Source organism: Papio anubis, chromosome 1 (genome assembly GCF_008728515.1).
Source record: "Papio anubis isolate 15944 chromosome 1, Panubis1.0, whole genome shotgun sequence".
Taxonomy (NCBI): domain Eukaryota; kingdom Metazoa; phylum Chordata; class Mammalia; order Primates; family Cercopithecidae; genus Papio; species Papio anubis.
Window position 1 is genome coordinate 136,284,041 of NC_044976.1, and position 19,137 is coordinate 136,303,177.

At 38.3% G+C, this 19,137-nt stretch overlaps 1 protein-coding gene across 23 annotated transcripts in view; it reads left to right on the forward strand.

Moving 5' to 3' along the window:
• Positions 1-19,137, forward strand: part of ENAH (ENAH actin regulator) — a 154,849-nt gene that overhangs the window by 35,411 nt on the left and 100,301 nt on the right. Inside the window, exon 1 of one of the 23 annotated variants that reach the window (XM_031655337.1) lies at positions 10,986-12,020. The exons of the other annotated variants lie outside the window; for them this stretch is intronic. The gene's annotated coding sequence lies outside the window, so the exon portion shown is untranslated. Of the gene's footprint in view, positions 1-10,985; positions 12,021-19,137 lie in introns of those variants that run through there. 23 annotated transcript variants of the gene reach the window in all.

Consider the following 19,137-nt stretch of genomic DNA (forward strand, 5'->3'; position numbering starts at 1 on the left):
TTAATGGATGGAGTCAGTTTTCCAATCACTAGTAGAAACTCAGTAACCATAAATTTTGAATGCTTGTATTTTATTGGAGTCTGGAATTACCACCTCCAGAGATACTTAGATTGACTTTGGAGTTCTGATTGGTGGTATCACTTTTGATTTTTGAGCATCTCAATTAGCTTATCTTTTCATAGAAGGATATTTTCTCTTCAATTTTTATATATAGATGCAATATATAATTATAAATACTATATATAGCATGTACTTGTGAATCCGCATTTCAACCATACATCAACATAGAAGATTAGTTGTAGTTAGGCTCCTTTTTAAATGTATTTTAATTTGAAATTTACTTGTATGAATAAACTCAAATTCATTAAAATTTTTTTCTCAACATTATTTAATATTGGCATATTGTCACCAATGAGTCTGAAATAATTCTCATGCCTTAAGTGTGACTATTTTAAAGTATTACTCTTAAGGATTTATTTGTGTAGGGGGAAGGGTATTGGGGTTGTGGAATAGAAATAGGATTGGTGTTGGAAGAAGGGTTACTAAGTACCTTATGGAATAGGAAATTTGAGACAGGTTTCTGAGTGCTGAAAATAGGTAAATGTGGAATTGTAATATAATAAGAAATATATATTTGGTTTCTGTTCTGGTTCCTGGCACACAGCTCTTAAAACCCTCGGACTGACCAAAGTACTGTAATAAATGGCTTTTTGTATGCTAATGAGATGACTGGTGGCTGTGGCTCCTGAATAGCTTCAGGGTAGGGGAGCTGGTTGCTAGGGAAACCAACCAACCAATCTCATGGGAGGGGAAAGAGGAGGAGCCTGAAGGATGAGTTGATAACCAGTGGCAAGTGATGTCTACCTAATGAAGCCTCTATACAAACCCAAAGGATAGAGTCTGGAGAGCTTCCAGATGGATGAGCAAGAACACATCCAAGTGCAGGGATTGGGGGTACATCCCAGCTACAGGAGGTCAGAAGTTCTTGCTCTTAGGACCCTTCCAGACCTTACCCCATGTATCTCTTCGTCTGGCTATTCATTTGTATCCTTTAAAATAATTAGTATTGGCTGGGCACAGTGGCTTTGGGAGGCCGAGGTGGGTGGATCACCTGAAGTTAGGAGTTCGAGATCATCCTCCCCAACATGGTGAAACCCCATCTCTACTAAAAATACAAAAATTAGCCATGCATGGTGGTGGGCGCCTGTAATCCCAGCTACTTAGGAGGCTGAGGCAGGAGAATTGCTTGAACCCAGGAGGTGGAGGTTCCAGTGAGCAGAGATCGCGCCATTGCACTCCATCCTGGGCGACAGAATGAGACTCCGTCTCAAAAAAAAAAAAAAATCTTTGTAATAAATGCATAAACATAAGTAAAGTGTTTTCCTGAGTTCTGTGAGCTGCGCTAGCAAATTAAACTCTGGGGAGAACTTATGGGAACCCTGACTTAGAGCTATTGGGCCAGAAGCACAGGACACAACCCGGGGCATGAGATTGGCATTAGAAGTTGGCGTGGTCTTCTGGAACTGATCCCTTAACCTATGGGATGTGATGCTATTTCCACATAGTGTCAGAATTGAATTAAATCATAAGTCACTTGGTGTCTGCCAGATAATCTGGTGTCAGAAGTGTGTTGTGTGAGGGTAGAAAAAACAGTTTTTTTCACCTATCTTTATAATAAAATACGCTATAAGGTGTAGTAGAGCATTATCCCTTATTAGGAAGGGTTTATAATTAGTTATTTTTGTTGTTATGACTGAACCAGACCTTTGCTTTGTTCTTAGAAAATATCTAGCAAAGTTACACATTTTCTTTGGTTCAGTAAGTGTTGTTTGTTGACCTAGTTGCATATTTAAAAAATAGTATTAAAAAAGAAAACGTGTTTATTACACACAAAATTGACAAACTGAAAAAGTAGAAGGAACAAGTTAATCAACAAATATTTATTATCTTGACAGATATTTATTATTACCGCCAGGCACTGTTCTCTGCCCTGGGGAAATGGAGTTAAGTCATGTACCCAGGGGGCTTACATTCTGGTAGCTGAATGGAGAAGGATGTACCAATAAGTCAGTTATTCTCAGTAAGTGTGAAGAAGATAAAATGTGTAGTGAGAAAAGATGGGTGGTGAAGGCAAGGCCTAACTTGGTTGGGGTGGTCATGGAAGGCTGCTTAGGGAGGGACATTTGAGTTGATCTGAAAGATGAGCAGGCAGTCATTGGAGAGCAGGAGGAGAGTACTCTAAAGCAGAAGAGGTCCAAAGGCCTTGCATTGAAAATGAGCTTGCTTTGTTCAAGGGACAGAAAGTAGGAAGAAAATAGTGTCCATAGGGAACATACTTTTTGAGTCTTTGTAGATGCATACTTTGGCTTGTATTTATAGAATTTGTATTCTGTTTTAATATTTGCTTCATAATATGAATATTCTTCATTTCATACCTTAGTAAACATTTTTAGTGTCAACACAATTAATTTTGTAAATGTATCGTGGTTGACTTATCCATTCCCCAATAGTTTGGCATTTAGATCCCTCCCCCTTTTGTGTATTATTATAAGTGTTACAGTGAGCACTTTGGATGTAAAACTTTTTTGCTTCTTATGGTTGGTCCTCAGAAGGCAAAATATAAACTGGGGCAAAGATATGAATTATTTAGTATTTATTACCAGAATATTTGGCAAAAGCTTTAGTTTATGTTCCAATTACCAAAGTGTAGAGAGTATTTACTGTATCCTGGCCAGCATTAAGTATTATTTTTGTTTTGAATTTTTTTTTTTTTTTGCTGTGGAAAAATACAGATAACATAAAATTTACCATGGTAACCATTTAAAGTGTACAATTCTGTGGCATTAAATAAATCCACAGTGTTGTGCAACCATTGCCACTGTCTACTTCCAGAACTTTTTCATCACCCTAAGTGGAAAACCCTGTACCCATTAAGCAGTCATTTCCCAATCCCTGTTCCCCACCAACCCCTGGCAGCCATGAATCTGCTTTCTGTCTCCTTTGCCTATTCTGGACATTCCATGTAAATGGAATTATATAGTACATGGCCTTTTGTGTCTGCCTTCTGTGACTAAGCATAAAGTTTTCAGGGTTCATCCATGTCATAGCAGTGTCAGTACATCTTCCCTTTTTATGACTAATATTCCATTGTTTGGATATACCACATTTTGATCATTCATCTCTTGATGGACATTGGGCCATTTCCACCATTTGGCTATTGTGAATAGAGCTGCTATGAAGATTTATGTACAGGTATTTGAATACCTGTTTTCAGTTTTTTTGGACATATATCTAGGAATGGAATTGGCCGGGTCACATGACAGGTAATTTTCCATTTAGCTCATTGAGAACTGGCCAAACTGGTTTCCCCCTTGGCTGCCTGATTTTACATTCTCACCAGCAGTGTATGAGGGTTCTCATTTCTCCATATCCTCATGATACGTTATTTTTAATTTTTTGTGTTTTGTTTTTTATCATGGCCATCCTAGTGACTGTGAAGTAGTACCTCATTGCGGTTTTTGATTTTCATTTCCCTAATGACTAAAAATATTCAGCATCTCTTCATGTGCTTGTTGGCCATTGAGTACTATCTTTTTGTCACTCTGTCACCTGTGCTGGAGTGCAGTGGTGTGAACATAGCTCACTGCAGCCTTGACCTCCTGAGCTCAACTGATCCTCCCACCTCAGCCTCCTGAGTAGCTAGGACCAAAGGTATGTGCCACCACACCTGGCTAATTAAAACATTTTTTTTTTTGTCTGGGCATGGTAGCTCACGCCTATAATCCCAGCACTTTGGGAGGCTCGAGGCAGGTGGATCACCCGAGGTCAGGAGTTCAAGACCAGCCTGGCCAACATAGTGAAACCCCATCTCTACAAAATATATAAAAATGACACGTGCTTGTAGTCCCAGCTACTCGGGAGGCTGAGGGAGGAGAATCACTTGAATCTGGGAGGCAGAGGTTGCAGTGACCCGAGATTACGCCACTGCACCCCAGCCTGGGCAACAGAGCAAGACTCTGTCTCAATAAATAAATAAATATGTAAATAAATAAATACAATTTTTTTTTTTTTTTTAATAGAGACAAAGTTGCTTAGGCTGGTCTAGAACTCCTAGGCTCATGCAGTCCTTCCACCTTTGGCTCCCAAAGTGCTGGGATTACAGGGACTATTATCTTTTTTCAACTTGAAATTTTTATTGAAGTATAAGATGTACAAAAAAGAGCACATAGCACCAATTCAATACACCCGTGTAACTATCACTTTATGCCCTCTTCCAGTTACAGTTACTCTTTCACCAAAGAGTAACCCCATCTGACCCAGAACAGCGTAGATTAGTTTTGCCTGCTTTTGTACTCATGTGAATAGAATCACATGGTACACATTCTGTATCTGGCTTTTACATTTTATTGCATTGTGTGAAATACTAGTTTATTCATTCTAAGGCTGATGGACATTTGGATTGGTTGCAGTTTTTGGATCTTATAATGTCTAAATTATAAGACATTATAATTTATTGTTATATTCTGCATTTGTTTTTTCTTGAGCTATTTCTGGTATTTGTTTTTTCTTGAGCGTGTGTGTGGGCCAAATACAGCTTTTGGAGTGGTTGTACTAGCGTTAAAATGTCGCCATTGGTATAAATAATTCCTCTACTTTGTTGGCTGTTTCTTTTTTTTTTTCTTTTAATTTTAGTTCTGTTTAGGCATGGAGAAGTTGTAAGTGGTTTTCTTTTGTTCATTTATTTGGTTAGTTTTAAGTTTGGATTGTAACCTCTTCATCCAGAGTTTTAAAATTGGAAGTCAGCTCTCTGAGTCACATAATCTTGGTATGAAGTTTAAGATGAATGAAATGCAAGCATACTTGAAAAAAAGAGAGTATTTTCTTACTGGGGACCTATCATTCTTTTCTTTTTTTACCAAATGTTGAGTATCCCCCAATATTTTTATAGCAATTATAAAATCACAAATTTATTATAACCCCACAGTAGGTCCTAGAGACTAGTTGGAACAGAAAGCAATATTGTTTTAATTGTTTGGTTTTTGAGCTCTAGTAACCTTCTATATCTTTTCTTACTTTCTTTTAAAATTACAAAATAATGCATATACATTATAAAAAATTTGAAAATTACATAAGAAAATCAAAAAAATGCCACTACTTGAGAGAAAACCACTTTAGTATGTACACTTCCTGTTTGTTTTTAGGCAATACTAGTTTTTTTTAATTGAACATAATGTTCTTTAATGTGATTTCCCCTAAATATACTGTGAATACTTTCCTCTGTAATTAAATATTATTCTAAAGCATGGTTTTAAAAAATTTGAGCATGATTTAAAAATTTAATTTTTATCAAAATGGTGTACATGTACATATTAATAATTTATAAAGTCATGTAGTTTTACAAGGCTAATAATAATAAAAGTAGGCTGGGCGAGGTGGCTCATGCCTGTAATCCCAGCACTTTGGGAGGCCGAGGCAGGCAGATCACTTGAGGCCAGGAGTTCAAGACCAGCCTGGCCAACACAGCAGAACCTTGTCTCTACTAAAAATATAAAAAATTAGCTGGGCCTGGTGGCGCATGTCTATACTCCCAGATACTCGGGAGGCTGAGGCAGGAGGATCGCTTGAACCTGGGAGGTGGAGGTTGCAGTGAGCCGAGATCGCGCCACTGCACTCCACCCTCGGCGACAGAGAGACTCCATCTCAAAAGAAAAAAAAAAAAGTCCATTCCCTTTCCTGCTAGAATCCAGCTCTCAAGAGGAAACACTATCAACATTGACTTGTTTCTTTGATAGTTTCTTATTTCCAGATAACATGTTTAAACTAACCTTTTTTGACTCTTTCAATTTTAGGTTTATCTTTTGACTTGCCATGATGGAAGATAGTGGTTTAGCTGTTTTACATTTTCTTCTCCCCATGATGCGTACTTTCCGTCTTCTATATATGGTTATATAACCAATTTTGGTTAATAAAAGTTTATATAACTATTCACATTGGAGCCATGCTGTGTACTATTTTAATATGGTTACTTTTTTTTTTTTTTTGAAACAGCTTTTTGTTTTAGCTGGATTTAATGAATCTTTGTGTTTATTTGTTTTCCATGCGTTCATCACTTACTCAGCTCAGACTGTCCTACTAAAGTTTAACTCTCCTTTTAGTACAATAAACACATCAGGTAATCTGTCAGTTTCTTTTTATTTTTTATTTTGGATACTTCTAACTTTCTGTTCCAGTTGAACTGATTGCCTTCTTGGCTTGCTTCCTGTAGTGAGATTTTTACCATCTTCATGGGAATTCTTCCAGCCTTATTCTGTTGCTTTTCGTTGTAGCTCCCTTAGAAATGAAGCATGGGAAGCAAATTCTTTGAGACCTAGAATATTTAAGAATATCTATTAGAGCCTACTCTTGATAGATAACTTGGCTATATTTACAAGTCAAGGTTGGAAATTATTTTTCTTCAAAATTTTGAAGGCATAACTCAAGTGACTTGTTTCTAGAGTTGCTCTGAAAAGTCTGAAAAGTCTGATGTCATTTTGATTCCAAGACTCGCCGCGCCCGACTTTTTTTTTTTTTTTTGAGATGGAGTCTCACTCTGACACCCAGGCTGGAGTGCAATGGCATGATCTCAGTTCACTGCAACCTCCACCTCCCGGGTTCAAGCAATTTTCCTGCCTCAGCCTCCGGAGTAGTTGGGATTACAGGCGCCTGCCACCACACCCGGCTAATTTTTGTATTTTTAGTAGAGACAGAGTTTCGCCATGTTGGTCAGGCTGTTCTCGAGCTCCTGACCTCAGGTAATCCATCCGCCTCTGCCTCCCAAAGTGCTGGGATTACAGGCGTAAGCCAGGGCACCCGGCCTCCAAGACCTTTATAAGAAACCTGTTTTTTTCTTTCTGGAAACCTTTAGGATCTTCTCTTATTCCTGGTGTTCTGAAATTTTACAGTGATATTTCTTAATGCGAGTCTTTGTTTAAAAAAAAAAAAAAGTGCATTGTGCTGTGCCCTTGATGGATCTTTTTATATGCCCTTCAATGCTTAGAAAGTTGTTTCTTTGGTAATGGACTCTGAAAAGGGAGAACTCCTTATTAGGGGGTTTTTGGGTCTTCTGAATTCTTTTATCTTCTGATTTTGTCTTTTTTTTTTTTTTTTTTTTTTTTTTTTTTTTTTTTTTTTCTTGCTCTGTTTTGATTCCTACCTTTCAAATTAAAGGTTTTCTTAAATGGTCGATGTTCCTTGCCTATCTGTTCCGACTTAAGCATGAGGCTTTGAAAATTTTTTTTTATTTTTAAAGCAAATTGGGAAGTCTTTCCATGGCATGGGCCTGTGACATGATCTTCCTCTCTGAGGGATGAACTGGTGAGTCTGGCTTTCCGTGGGACCCTCAGCTGTCAGTGTCTCCAGGCCTCTCTTTTTAAGGCTGTTTTGTTTTCCTGTCTAAGCTTGACTGCCAGAATTCTGTGGTGAATTGGGGAAAAGGAGGGTGGTGGATGGGTGGTTAGTTATCATTCAGTATTTAGCCTTGCATTTAATTCCCGTCATACCTCCCTCAGAATGCCTTTGTTTAGAGTCTCTCCTGTGTAAACTTCCCAGAGTAATGGGCTGAGTGTCTGATGGCATTGTTTGGGTTGTGGTATCTGGGATTTTGATGAATGGCTCCTTATCTAGAGTTTCAACCAGTTCCCCTCAACCCCGCCGCGGCCCCACCCAGCCCTGCTCTGGATTCCTGAACTTTTCTAGGCTTTATTCTTGGTGCATTCCTTCAGTAATTCTGCTAGACGGTTTCTGTTTTCTTCAGTCTAAGTCAGTTACCTGTAATCTAACTGCTTTCCAGCTTTCAAAATTATGCTTATATCTAGAGCAAGCTTGTCCAACCCACGGCCTCTGGGCCACATGTGACCCAGGATGGCTTTGAATGTGGCCCAGCACAAATTCATAAACTTTCTTAAAACATGAGATTTTTGTTGAATGATTTTTTTTTTATTTTTTATTTATTTATTTTATTTTATTTTTTTTGAGACTGAGTCTGGCTCTGTCGCCTAGGCTGGAGTGCAGTGGCCAGATCTCAGCTCACTGCAAGCTCCGCCTCCCGGGTTTACGCCATTCTGCCTCAGCCTCCCGAGTAGCTGGGACCACAGGCGCTCGCCACTTCACCCGGCTAGTTTTTTGTATTTTTTTAGTAGAGATGGGGTTTCACCGTGTTAGCCAGGATGGTCTCGATCTCCTGACCTCGTGATCCGCCCGTCTCGGCCTCCCAAAGTGCTGGGATTACAGGCTTGAGCCACCGCGCCCGGCCTTTTTTTTTTTTTTTTAAAGCTCATCAGCTGTCGTTGGTGTTAGTGTATTTTATGTGTGGCCCAAGACACTTCTTCCAGTGTGGTCTAGGGAAGCCAAAAGATGGCACACTCCTGATCTAGAGTCTGCTGTAGTGTCCTCTTTTTTTTTTGTTTGTGGTCTCTGCGTTTATAAATTATTTATTATTTAGTGTTGGACTTGTAAGAAACACTCTACTCCACTCTGCCGAGGAAAGGGTGAGCTGTTATGGTGAGGCCTTCCCAGGTCTGTGTGCCTGGCACTCTCAGCTACATTATTTAGGACCTTGGGGTGTGGGTAGTTATTTTATTGGATTTATGTGAGAAGGGCTAGTTTTGTGATTGGTTAAGTTTATTGAAAATTGGCCTTGTTTTTTTTTTGAGACAGAGTCTTGTTCTGTTGCCCAGGATGGAGTGTAGTGGTGCTATGGTGGCTCACTGCAATCCCTGCCTCCTGGGTTGAAGGGATTCTGCTGCTTCAGCCTCCCTTGTAGCTGGGACTACAGGTGCGCACCACCACGTCCATCTAGTTTTTGTATTTTTAGTAGAGACGAGGTTTTGCCATGTTGGCTAGGCTGGTCTCCTGGCCTCAACTAATTCGCCTGCCTTGGCCTCCCAAAGTGTTAGAATTACAGGCGTGAACCACTGCATCTGGCCAAAAGTTGACTGACTTTGAATGGGCTACATTATAGCTTACTACCAGTGCTTATCAACTAATACATTAAAATATGGTAATTCTTTTTTTTTTTTTTGAGATGGAGTCTTGCTCTGGGTTGCCCAGGCTGGAGTGCAGTGGTGCGTTCTCAGCTCGCTGCAATCTCTGCCTCCTGGGTTCAAGCAGTTCTCCTGCCTCAGCATCCCGAGTACCTGGGTTTACAGGTGCCTGCCACCACTCATGGCTAATTTTTGTATTTTTAGTAGAGATGGGGTTTTGTTGTGTTCGCCATACTGGTCTCGAACTCCTGAACCCAGATGATCCACCTGCCTTGGCCTTCCAAAGTGCTGGGATTACAAGCATGAGCCACTGCATCTGGCCAAAATATGATAATTCTAATAGGTCACATTCAGGTATATTTTTTAAATGGTCTAATATAACATTAAAAGTATTTGTGAAAAATTCCATTTTGGTATTTTAAGCATAATCTATCCAAAAGGAACATTAAAAAATAATAATAAAAGGGGAATGTGAGGTTTAGGTTTTTAAGATGTTCAGTATTTTTAGGTAAGAGTGTTGTTGTAGTTTGTTAGGGCTACCATAACAAAATACCACAGACCGGGTGGCTTAAACAATACTTTCCTCACAATTCTGGAGGCTAGAACGTCAAGGTGTTGGCAGGGTTGGTTCCTTCTGAGGCCTCTTTCTTGGCTTGCAGATGGCTCTCCTCTCTGTGTCCAGTGATCTGTCCTAATCTTGTCTTCTTATAAGGGCACCATTCGTATTGGATTAGGGTCCACCTGTTATACTCAGTTTGTCTCAGTTATCTCTTTAAGGCCCTGTCTTCAAATACAGTCACATTCTGAGGTAATGGGGGTTAGGATTTTAACATGTGAATTTGGTGGATGTTGGAGGGGCACAGTTCAGCACATGACAAATATTTTTATTATCTCATGCATTTAAAGGAGTATCATTTCCGATACACTTCAGAAAGGAATGTATTAATGTGATGAAGTGGAAATAGCTCAGACATTGTAGTCAGATAGGTAGGCCTGGTTTGAACTCCAGCCTTGCCTCTTAATAGTTCCCTAAATTTTTGTAACTTCTCTGAGACTTGCTTCCGAATCTATGAACTGGGAGTAACTGTACATCACAGAGTGATGGTAAGAAATCTAAGGACAATGTATGTTAAAAGTGCCTGACATCAAGTTGACTTCTAAATATTACGTTCTTACTTGTCTTTTCTCTCCTCCACTCCCCAAAGTAGTGTTTTGTGTCTTTCACCCTTATTTAATATCAGAAGGTGTTAATTTCAAATGTACATATGTATCATTTTAAAATTGCTTAGTCTTTCTATTCACAAGTGGTTGAGTATCAGCAGTTTCTTAAGATTCAATCTACAAATGTATTTACCCAGTGGCTTGTCAGAATTTCCAACCATCATATAGTTCAGTTTAACATTTTACATACTTTAAGTGAAACCTACAGAAGTGTAATCTGCTGAGTCAGTGGATATTTACATTTCAAAGGCTCTTGATGCATAAGGACAAGAGCCTTTGCTTTTTTATCAGCAATATATGAGGATGCCTTTTTCCCACTCTACTGTTTTCTCCTAATTATCGAAGTCTAAAAGGATATCTTGTTTTATTTAACTTGCATTTCTTTACTAGCCAACATTAATGTTTTTCATATCTTTATCAGCCCTCTCTAAATCTTTTATCAATTGTCCTTTTTTTGTTTGTTTGTTTTTGTTTTTGTTGAGCAAGACCCAACACAGGGTCTTGCTGTGTTGCCCAGGCTGGAGTGCAGTGGTGCAATCTCGGCTTACTGCTTAAGCGATTCTCCGCCTCAGCCTCTCAAGTAGATGGGACTACAGGCGCCCAACGCCATGCCTGGCTAATTTTTTTTTTTTTTTTTTGTATTTTTAGTAGAGACGGGGTTTTACCATGTTGGCCAGGCTGGTCTCGAACTCCTGACCTCAAGTGATCTGCCCGCCTCGGCCTCCCAAAGTGCTGGGATTATAGGTGTGAGCCACTGTGCCTGGCCACCCTTGTACAATTTTAAAATATTATTGTTTTTGTAGTGGATAAGGCACACAATATGTAGTCTCCCTTTTTATAATAGCTGTCTGGGGCATACTTTCCCACCTATTTACCCCCCCCATTTATATTAAACCCTTATTTTCCTCCTTTAGCTCTGCCTGCCTGTTCTCCCTCAGCAAGTCTTTGACATTTTCCAAAGTTAAGAGAACAGTAATAACTTCACTGAATAAAAATGGTGAGAGAGCCTGGACTTTAATTATGCCCAGAATACCTCCTAAGAGTGTTATTTTCAAAATCAATGTGGAATTCTGGTTTTTATGTCTGCCACTGAAAGTAGCTTGTTTAAATTTGAGTTTAATTAGTAGAATGACAGGGTTATTACTCATAGTGTGTACTGTTATTAAAGATTCTTTGGCATACATGCAAGTTTTTGCTTATTAGAAGTTTCTAGTCGAAATTATAGCACTCACAAAAAGTTTTGAATAAGTAAGCTTTAGAATGAGTGACCCCCTGAAAACCCGGTATGCAAAAGGCTACTGGGTAATAATTTCATTAATTTTATATAACACACGTGTGATTTCACCATACTCTTTTTGTTCCTTATGGTTGATTCTAAGTGATCAGCAATTTTTATTTTGACCATTTAAACCCATAGCTATTAGCTACTTAAATTTGTGAAATTCTGTGTAGTGATTTCAGTTTTACAAGTTTGTATCTTGGCCGATGCTGTAATTTTGAAAACTTTACATTTGGTAAATACCAATGTTTTTCTTAATGTACTTTTTCACAGTCCTTCTGATTGATTTCCAAGTGTTGTCTTTGAAAATAAACATGACTCATAGCACTTGGGTAGCCAGAGCTTGCCTGTAATAAATGCCTTTGTACATTTTGAGGCTGTGGTAGAATAAACATAGCAGTTCCTTTCCTTTTGAAATGGAAGTTTGATACTAGTGCTGAATTTAAAGATGAACAGAGCTGTAGGTTTGGAGAAAGGGAAAAGCACGGTTATATTTGCAGGTACATTTTTTTCTAACTTTCATTGACTATTTTTGAGTGTTAATGTGTAATTATTAATAAAAGTAATTTTATAGAAGCTGCAAATTACCATATTTCAATGTATTTCGGGGTTATTCCTTTAATAATTTAGGAGCTTTAAAATATGTATCTCAGATTCTATATAATAAAGAACCATCTGTGTAGTTAAACTTTTGAGCTTTTAAGAAGTTATAATTCTAAATATTTGCTTAATTATTTATTTTTACTTAGGGAGAATGTCTGTTTAAAGGTTGAGTCTTCACTTTTTGGATAGCCAAGAACCATTAACTAATTTCTGTTGTTTTTGCCATTGATTTGTGGGTACCTTTTAATCTTTTATTATCATTTAGTTCTTTGTGTCCCAGAATAAGTTTTCATTTGGTTCTATTTGGGCATTTGTTTTTGTGCTCATATCTCTCACTGTTGGCTATACTTCATAGTATGTTTTAATATCTGGTCAAGCAAGTTTATTATTATTATTATTTTTTGAGGTTGATTTAGCTGTTGGTTAACCTTTATTTTAGCATGAACATTTTAGGCTGCTTATTGAATTCCTTAAAGAATCAAACTGGCAATTTGAGATTGCATTACATTTATAGATTGATTTTGGTGGAGAAATGTTATTCTATTTGTGGATTGTTTTGGTACTTCTAGATAGATGATGATGTCATTGGCAGCAGTGACAGTTTTCTCTCTTTCTTTTCAAATGTTACACTCTTTATTTTTTACAGCGTTGGCCAGTCTGGCACTGTGCTAGACAGCATGGTCATATTTGTCGACTTAGGGAAAGGCTTCTGAAGTTTCTGTGTTATTTTATATTTGTTACAGGTTTTTATATATATGTGTGTGTGTGTGTGTGTGTGTGTATGTATATATATATCCTTTGCTAAATTAAGGAAACTCCTTTCTATTCCAGGTTTGCATAGATTAAAAAACTTATTAATTAGGTGCTTATTTTGTCCAGTTATTTTCCTGCTTCTATCAAGATAACCACGTGAGTTTTTTCTTTGAGCCTTTAATAATTAACAAAAAAACACTGTTGGATTTGATTAATCAGTATTTTATTTAGGCTCTAACTTTATAGTGTTGTTATTTGATTTTAGATTCAATTTACTAGCCTGATAAAAACGACCTAGGTAGTTTTTGTTCTTTTTAACTTTCTGAAAAAACGTGTATAAGATAAGAATAGAATGTTTCTTAAAAGCTTAGTAGAATCCACTTATTAAAAAAAGTCTCATCGCGGAGTTGGTTTTGTTTTACTTTGTTTGGAGAGGTGCATTGCCATTTCAGTTCCTTTAATCTTTTGATCTATTTTTCAACCTATTTTCTTTCAATCCATTCAAATCCTCTTCATTTCTTGTGATAATTTTGTTATTCCTCTTCTTTTGGATCTTCTTTGTCTTTTTCTTGATGAATCTTACTAGAATTTTATCTAGGCTATTAATATTTACCAAGATACAGCTTTTGGTTTTGTTATCTTCTTAATTGTTCATTTGGACTAGATTTTCATTGATTTCTGTCCTTTATTATTTCTTTCCTTTTTATTTCTTTGGCTTTTCTCTGTTAGGTTTTTCTTTTCTTTTTTTTTCATCTTTTTATTTCTGGTAAATGTTTAAAGCTATATGTTTTCCTCTTAAGTTCTTCGTTGGCTCTAACATATTTTCTAAATGTTTCCTGATTTTTATTGATTTCCTTTTTAACATAAAGGTTATTAAGTTATATTTTTTTAGTTTCCAAATTTGAAGATTTTAAAAAATTACTGATTCCTGAGTTCATTGTATTATATTAGAACATAATCTGTATGCCCTTATGCCTTCTACATGGTTTAGTAATATAAATGTTTAGGGTATGTGAGAAAAAGAATGTGTCCCCTGCCCATTGGAATGTAATATTTCTTTGACCTAAGGAAGCGTAGGTCATTGCTATTAGGCCTTCCTTTTTTAATATAAGTATTTTGTAATTGGAACTTTTTTTTTTTTTTTTTTTTTAGGAGACGGAGTCCCGCTCTGTCGCCCAGGCTGGAGTGCAGTGGCAGGATCTTGGCTCACAGCAAGCTCTGCCTCCCAGGTTCACGCCATTCTCCTGCCTCAGCCTCCCAAGTAGCTGGGACTACAGGCGTCTGCCACCACGCCCGGCTAATTTTTTGTAATTTCAGTAGAGACGCGGTTTCACTGTGTTAGCCAGGATGGTCTTGATCATGTTAGCCAGGATGGTCCCAATCTCCTGACCTCCGTGATCTGCCCACTTCGGCCTCCCAAAGTGCTGGGATTGCAGTAGTGAGCCACCGCGCCTGGCCATAATTGGAACCTTCTGTTAGTACTGTTGAGGACTTGAATTTTTTTGCTTATATTTTGTCTGCTTAATCTGTCAGTAGTTCTGAATAGAATTGATTAAGAGTAATTGTTGATTTTTCTCTGACAGTTCTGTTAATTGTTGAATATATTTTAAGGCCTGTTGTTTGAAGTGAGTTTGTTTATGGTGGGTAGATATATTCTCTTGTCATTTTCACCGGTATATAGCCTCTTCTTTATGTATTTTTAAATCCCTTTTAATTTGCTGTTTTTGGGGAGAAATTTCAGACTTTTAAGAATGTTGTAAGAATGTTACAAAGAAAATTATTTTGCTCATCATAGAGATTTACCAATTAATATTCTTTCTTTTTCTTTTTTTTTTTTTTTAGCCTTTTTTATTTCCTGGTAAATGTTTAAAGCTATTTATTTTCCTCTTAAGTCTCCCAGGTTGCAGTGCAGTGTTGTGATCATAGCTTACTGCAGTCTTGAGCCCAAATGATCCTCCCACCTCATTCCCCCCAGTAGCTGGGACTACAGGCACACGCCACATGCCTGGCTAATTTTTAAATTTTTTTGTAGAAAGAGAGTCTTACCTTGTTGCCCAGGCTGGTCTTGAACCCTTGGGCTGAAGCAGCCCTCCCACGTCAGCTTCTCAAAGCGCTCAGATCACAGGCATGAGCTACTATGCTCAGCCTTTTCTAACTTAAGAAGGACGCTTACTTAGGTCATTGCTTTTAGGCCTGTTAGGTTGGTGCAAAAGTAATTGCGGTTTTGCCACTTTTAATGGCAAAACGCACAATTACTTTTGCACCAACCTAAGGATTTAAAACTATAAATTTCCCATTAAACACTACTGTACTTGCATCTAATTTTTTTTTTCTTATTTATTATTTTTTAGACAGGGTCTGTCACCCAGGCTAGAGTGCAGTGGCACCAACATGGCTCACTGCAGCCTTGACCTCCTGGGCTGAAGTGATCCTCCCGCCTCAGTCTCCTGAATAGCGGTCTTACTCATTTTCTACGTGTGTGTTAACTGCACCATTTGAGAGTTAGTCACAGAGTTAGTCCATTTTGTGTTGCTCTAAAGAAATAGCTGAGACTGGGTAATTTATAAAGAGAAGAGGTTTAATTGGCTCATGGTTCTGCAGGCTTTACAGAAAGTGTGGTGCCTGTATCTGGTTGGTTTCTTGTGAGGCCTCAGGGAGCTTTTACTCATGGCAGAAAGTGAAGTGGGAGTAGGCATGTCACATGGGGAGAGAGAAGAGGAGAACCCAGACTCTGTTAAATAACCAGCATTCCCGCTGGGCGCGGTGGCTCACACCTGTAATCCCAGCACTCTGGGAGGCCGAGGTGGGCGGATCACGAGGTCAGGAGATTGAGATCATCCTGGGCTAATACAGTGAAACCCCGTCTCTACCAAAAACTACAAAAAATAAGCCGGGCGTAGTGGTGGGCGCCTGTAGTCCCAGCTACTCAGGAGGCTGAGGCAGGAGAATGGCATGAGCCTGGGAGGCAGAGCTTGCAGTGAGCCGAGATCAGGCCACTGCACTCCAGCCTGCCTGGGGGGCAAAGCAAGACTCTGTCTCAACAAAAAACAAAAACGAAAAACAGCATTCCCAGCTCTCAAGTGAGCTGACAGAACAAGAACTTACTTTATGACTACGAGGAGGGCACCAAGCCATTCCTAGGGATCCTCCCCCATGATCCAGACAGCTTCCTCCACGCCCCACCTCCAATAACGGGCGTCACTGTTTTTTTTTGTTTTTTGTTTTTTGTTTTTGAGACGGAATCTCGGCCCTGGCGCCCAGATTAGAGTGTAGTGGTACAATCTGGGCTCACCGCAACCTCTGCCTCCGGGGTTCAAACGATTCTCTTGCCTCAGCCTTCCGAGTAGCTGGGATTACAGGTGCGTGGCTAATTTTTTTGTGTTTTTAGTAGAGGCGGGGTTTCACCATGTTGGTCAGGCTGGTCTCAAACTCCCGACCTCAGGTGATCTCACTGCCGTGGCCTCCCAAAGTGCAAGGATTCTGGGCGTGAGCCACCGAGCCCAGCCGGGAATCACATTTTAACTTGAAAGTTGGAGGGTATAAACATCCAAACCATTTAAGTCACTTACAGCACTTTACTCCGCAGTGTAAATAACACAGGCATTCTCCTACATAATCACAATACAGTTATCATACTCTGGAAATTTAATATCATCTAATATACCTTCCATACCCAGATTTTCTTGGATTTCCCAATGATATTTCTTACTGCCCTTCTCCCTTTAGCCTTCTTCCTTCTCCATTCAGGATTCTACTATGACATTTCATTTTCATGTCTCTTCAGTCTCTCTTTAGCTTTGTTTTTCTTTCTTGATGTTGCCACTTTTAGGAGGCCAGGCCAGTTGTTTTGTAAAGATCTATTCTCTTTGATATGTTTCATTTTGGATTTGTTTCATTGTTTTTTCATGAATGGATTCAGGCTAAACATTTTTGGGCAGGACTATTTATTGTATTACCTAGTGATGTGTTCTTTTCAGTCCATCATCTGGAGGCCCCTGATGGCAGTTTTCCCATTATTGGGAAATCAAGTTTTGCCCTTAAAACATAGACATGTTTATTCCTGTTTTAAAAAATTTAATAATGTTACTATCTTTTCTTTAATAAGATAGGTACTTTATTTCATTCTGTGTTCTTGGGCAAGGTCTCTCCCTCACCCAGCCAAGTTGATGTTAATCTAGAATTTTTAGTTTTTTAAATTATGGATATACTTTTTGTCTTTTCCCTTTTCTTTCACTCTCTCTGTATTTGTGCCTCCCCCCTTTACTCTCTTTCCCTTCTTTCTCACTGTCCTGTTCTATTTTTCACTCTTGTGTAGATTCTCTTTTAGAAAACAGCAGGATATTATATAATTTACTTTATATTCTCTTTCCAAATGAGAATAATTAAAAATTTTTGATATGTATGTATGCAAGGATAGGAATCCTCTTGTAAGTAGAAGAACTGTACCACATGCATGAGTCATTAGTGTGTTAAACACTGGGAAGTGGCTTTAGGTCCAGCTGGGTGCTCTGAAGAAGGTAGGTTTCTTCAGTTCTTTACATTAACTGTCTCCTTAAGAAAGGAGTGAAGAATACTAACCTTGCAGAGGTTTTGTGAGGATTCAGGTAGCATAGAAGCATGGAACTAGAAAAGAATATTAATATTTGCAAAAAAAGTTAAGCAGAGAGAAACTCTTAAAATGTCATTGATTAGAAAGTAAGGATTTAAATAAAAAGTTAAACAGGTCGATTTCAGATCTAGCTCTCAGTAGAATATGATCTTAGAATGGACCTTCGATAGGCCTTATGCATCATCTGTTAATATTTTGTTCAGTTTCAGTGTAGCAAAAGAAGAAAAATACTCTTTTTTGTTTTTCTGGCCCAGGATTCAATTCACATGGCACATTGGGTTTCACCGTCACATCTCTTTAGTGCCTTTTTTTTTTTTTGAGATGCTCTCGCACTATCGCCCAGGCTGGAGGGCAGTACCCAGCCTGTACCTCCCAGGGGTCAAGTGATCCTCCTGTCTCGGGCTCCTGAGTAGCTGGGACTACAGGTGTGCACCATCATGCCCAGCTAACTTTTAAATTTGTAGAAACAGGGTCTTTCTATATTACCCAAGCTGGTCTTGAACTCCTGGGCTCAAGAGATCCTCTTGCCTCGGCCTTTCAAGGTGTTGAGATTATAGGTGTGAGCCACCGTGCCTGGCCTTCTTTAGTGTCTTTTGATACAGAACAGTTCCTTAGTCTTTCTTAACATAGATATTTTTGATGAATAACAACTATTTATTTTGTCTAACATCTCCCACTTTGGGTTATATTTTATTTCAGTATTGACCTTGTTCCAAGGCACTACTATTATGAAACATGGAGACTCATGATTTAATATGGTGTTAATGTTTAAATTCTTGTATTTTACCATGGGTAGAATACTTGGTTCATGGCGGAATGGAAACATAAATAATCGGTTATTTTGGGTATACATCCTACATGTAGGATTGATGTTCAGTATTTGAATTGAAGGCTTTTATTAAGAAGGGGAGAGGTGGGAAGGGGATTTAGAAGTCTTCTAGATCTCATCAAAATGACAGAAACAGTACACCTCACAGCTGTGGCCACATGTTCAATTTATTTGCCATTTTTATCCCACCGGTCAGATGTTTTAATTTTCATTTGAATATTTAAAGAAAGGTTGAAGTCTTAAGATGTCAGTTGTGTGTAAGGAGTAGACTGTCCAACTGCAGATAAACAGTAATTTTTAACCCTTCACTGCCCAAGTTGTACCTGTATCACCTGATTATGATGTTTTTATTTTGTGACTATCTGTAAAATCAAGTTTTCAAAGTGTATTTCTAGAATAAATGAAACTTCATAGAAACATTACAACGGATTTAGAGCAATGTATATAAATCTGAACTTGAGCATTTTTTCTTATTATTATTTCCCTACTATTAAAGAGGATACCCTTTTGGTTAAAAATTGAGAAACTATAGTTTTCTCAGCATTTTCTAGTCTTTTATTGTTGTTGCATAATTTGAGGAGTATAGTTAAACTTGTTGAACAAGAGTACTTTGGAAGCCAGTTTTTTTCGCTTCCTCCTTCTTAATCTGAAGCTGTTTAGTTTTACTATGGCTATATGTGGTCCTCTTGGTTTTGTAATAAGGCCGGTGTGATTTCAGGAACCTTTTGTTTTAGAGATCAGGACATTAAAAACCAGAGAGGGCTAAACTCAACTTGAGTCCTGACTCTTTGCTGATTAAGTGTTAGTTCTGACTTGTAGAAGG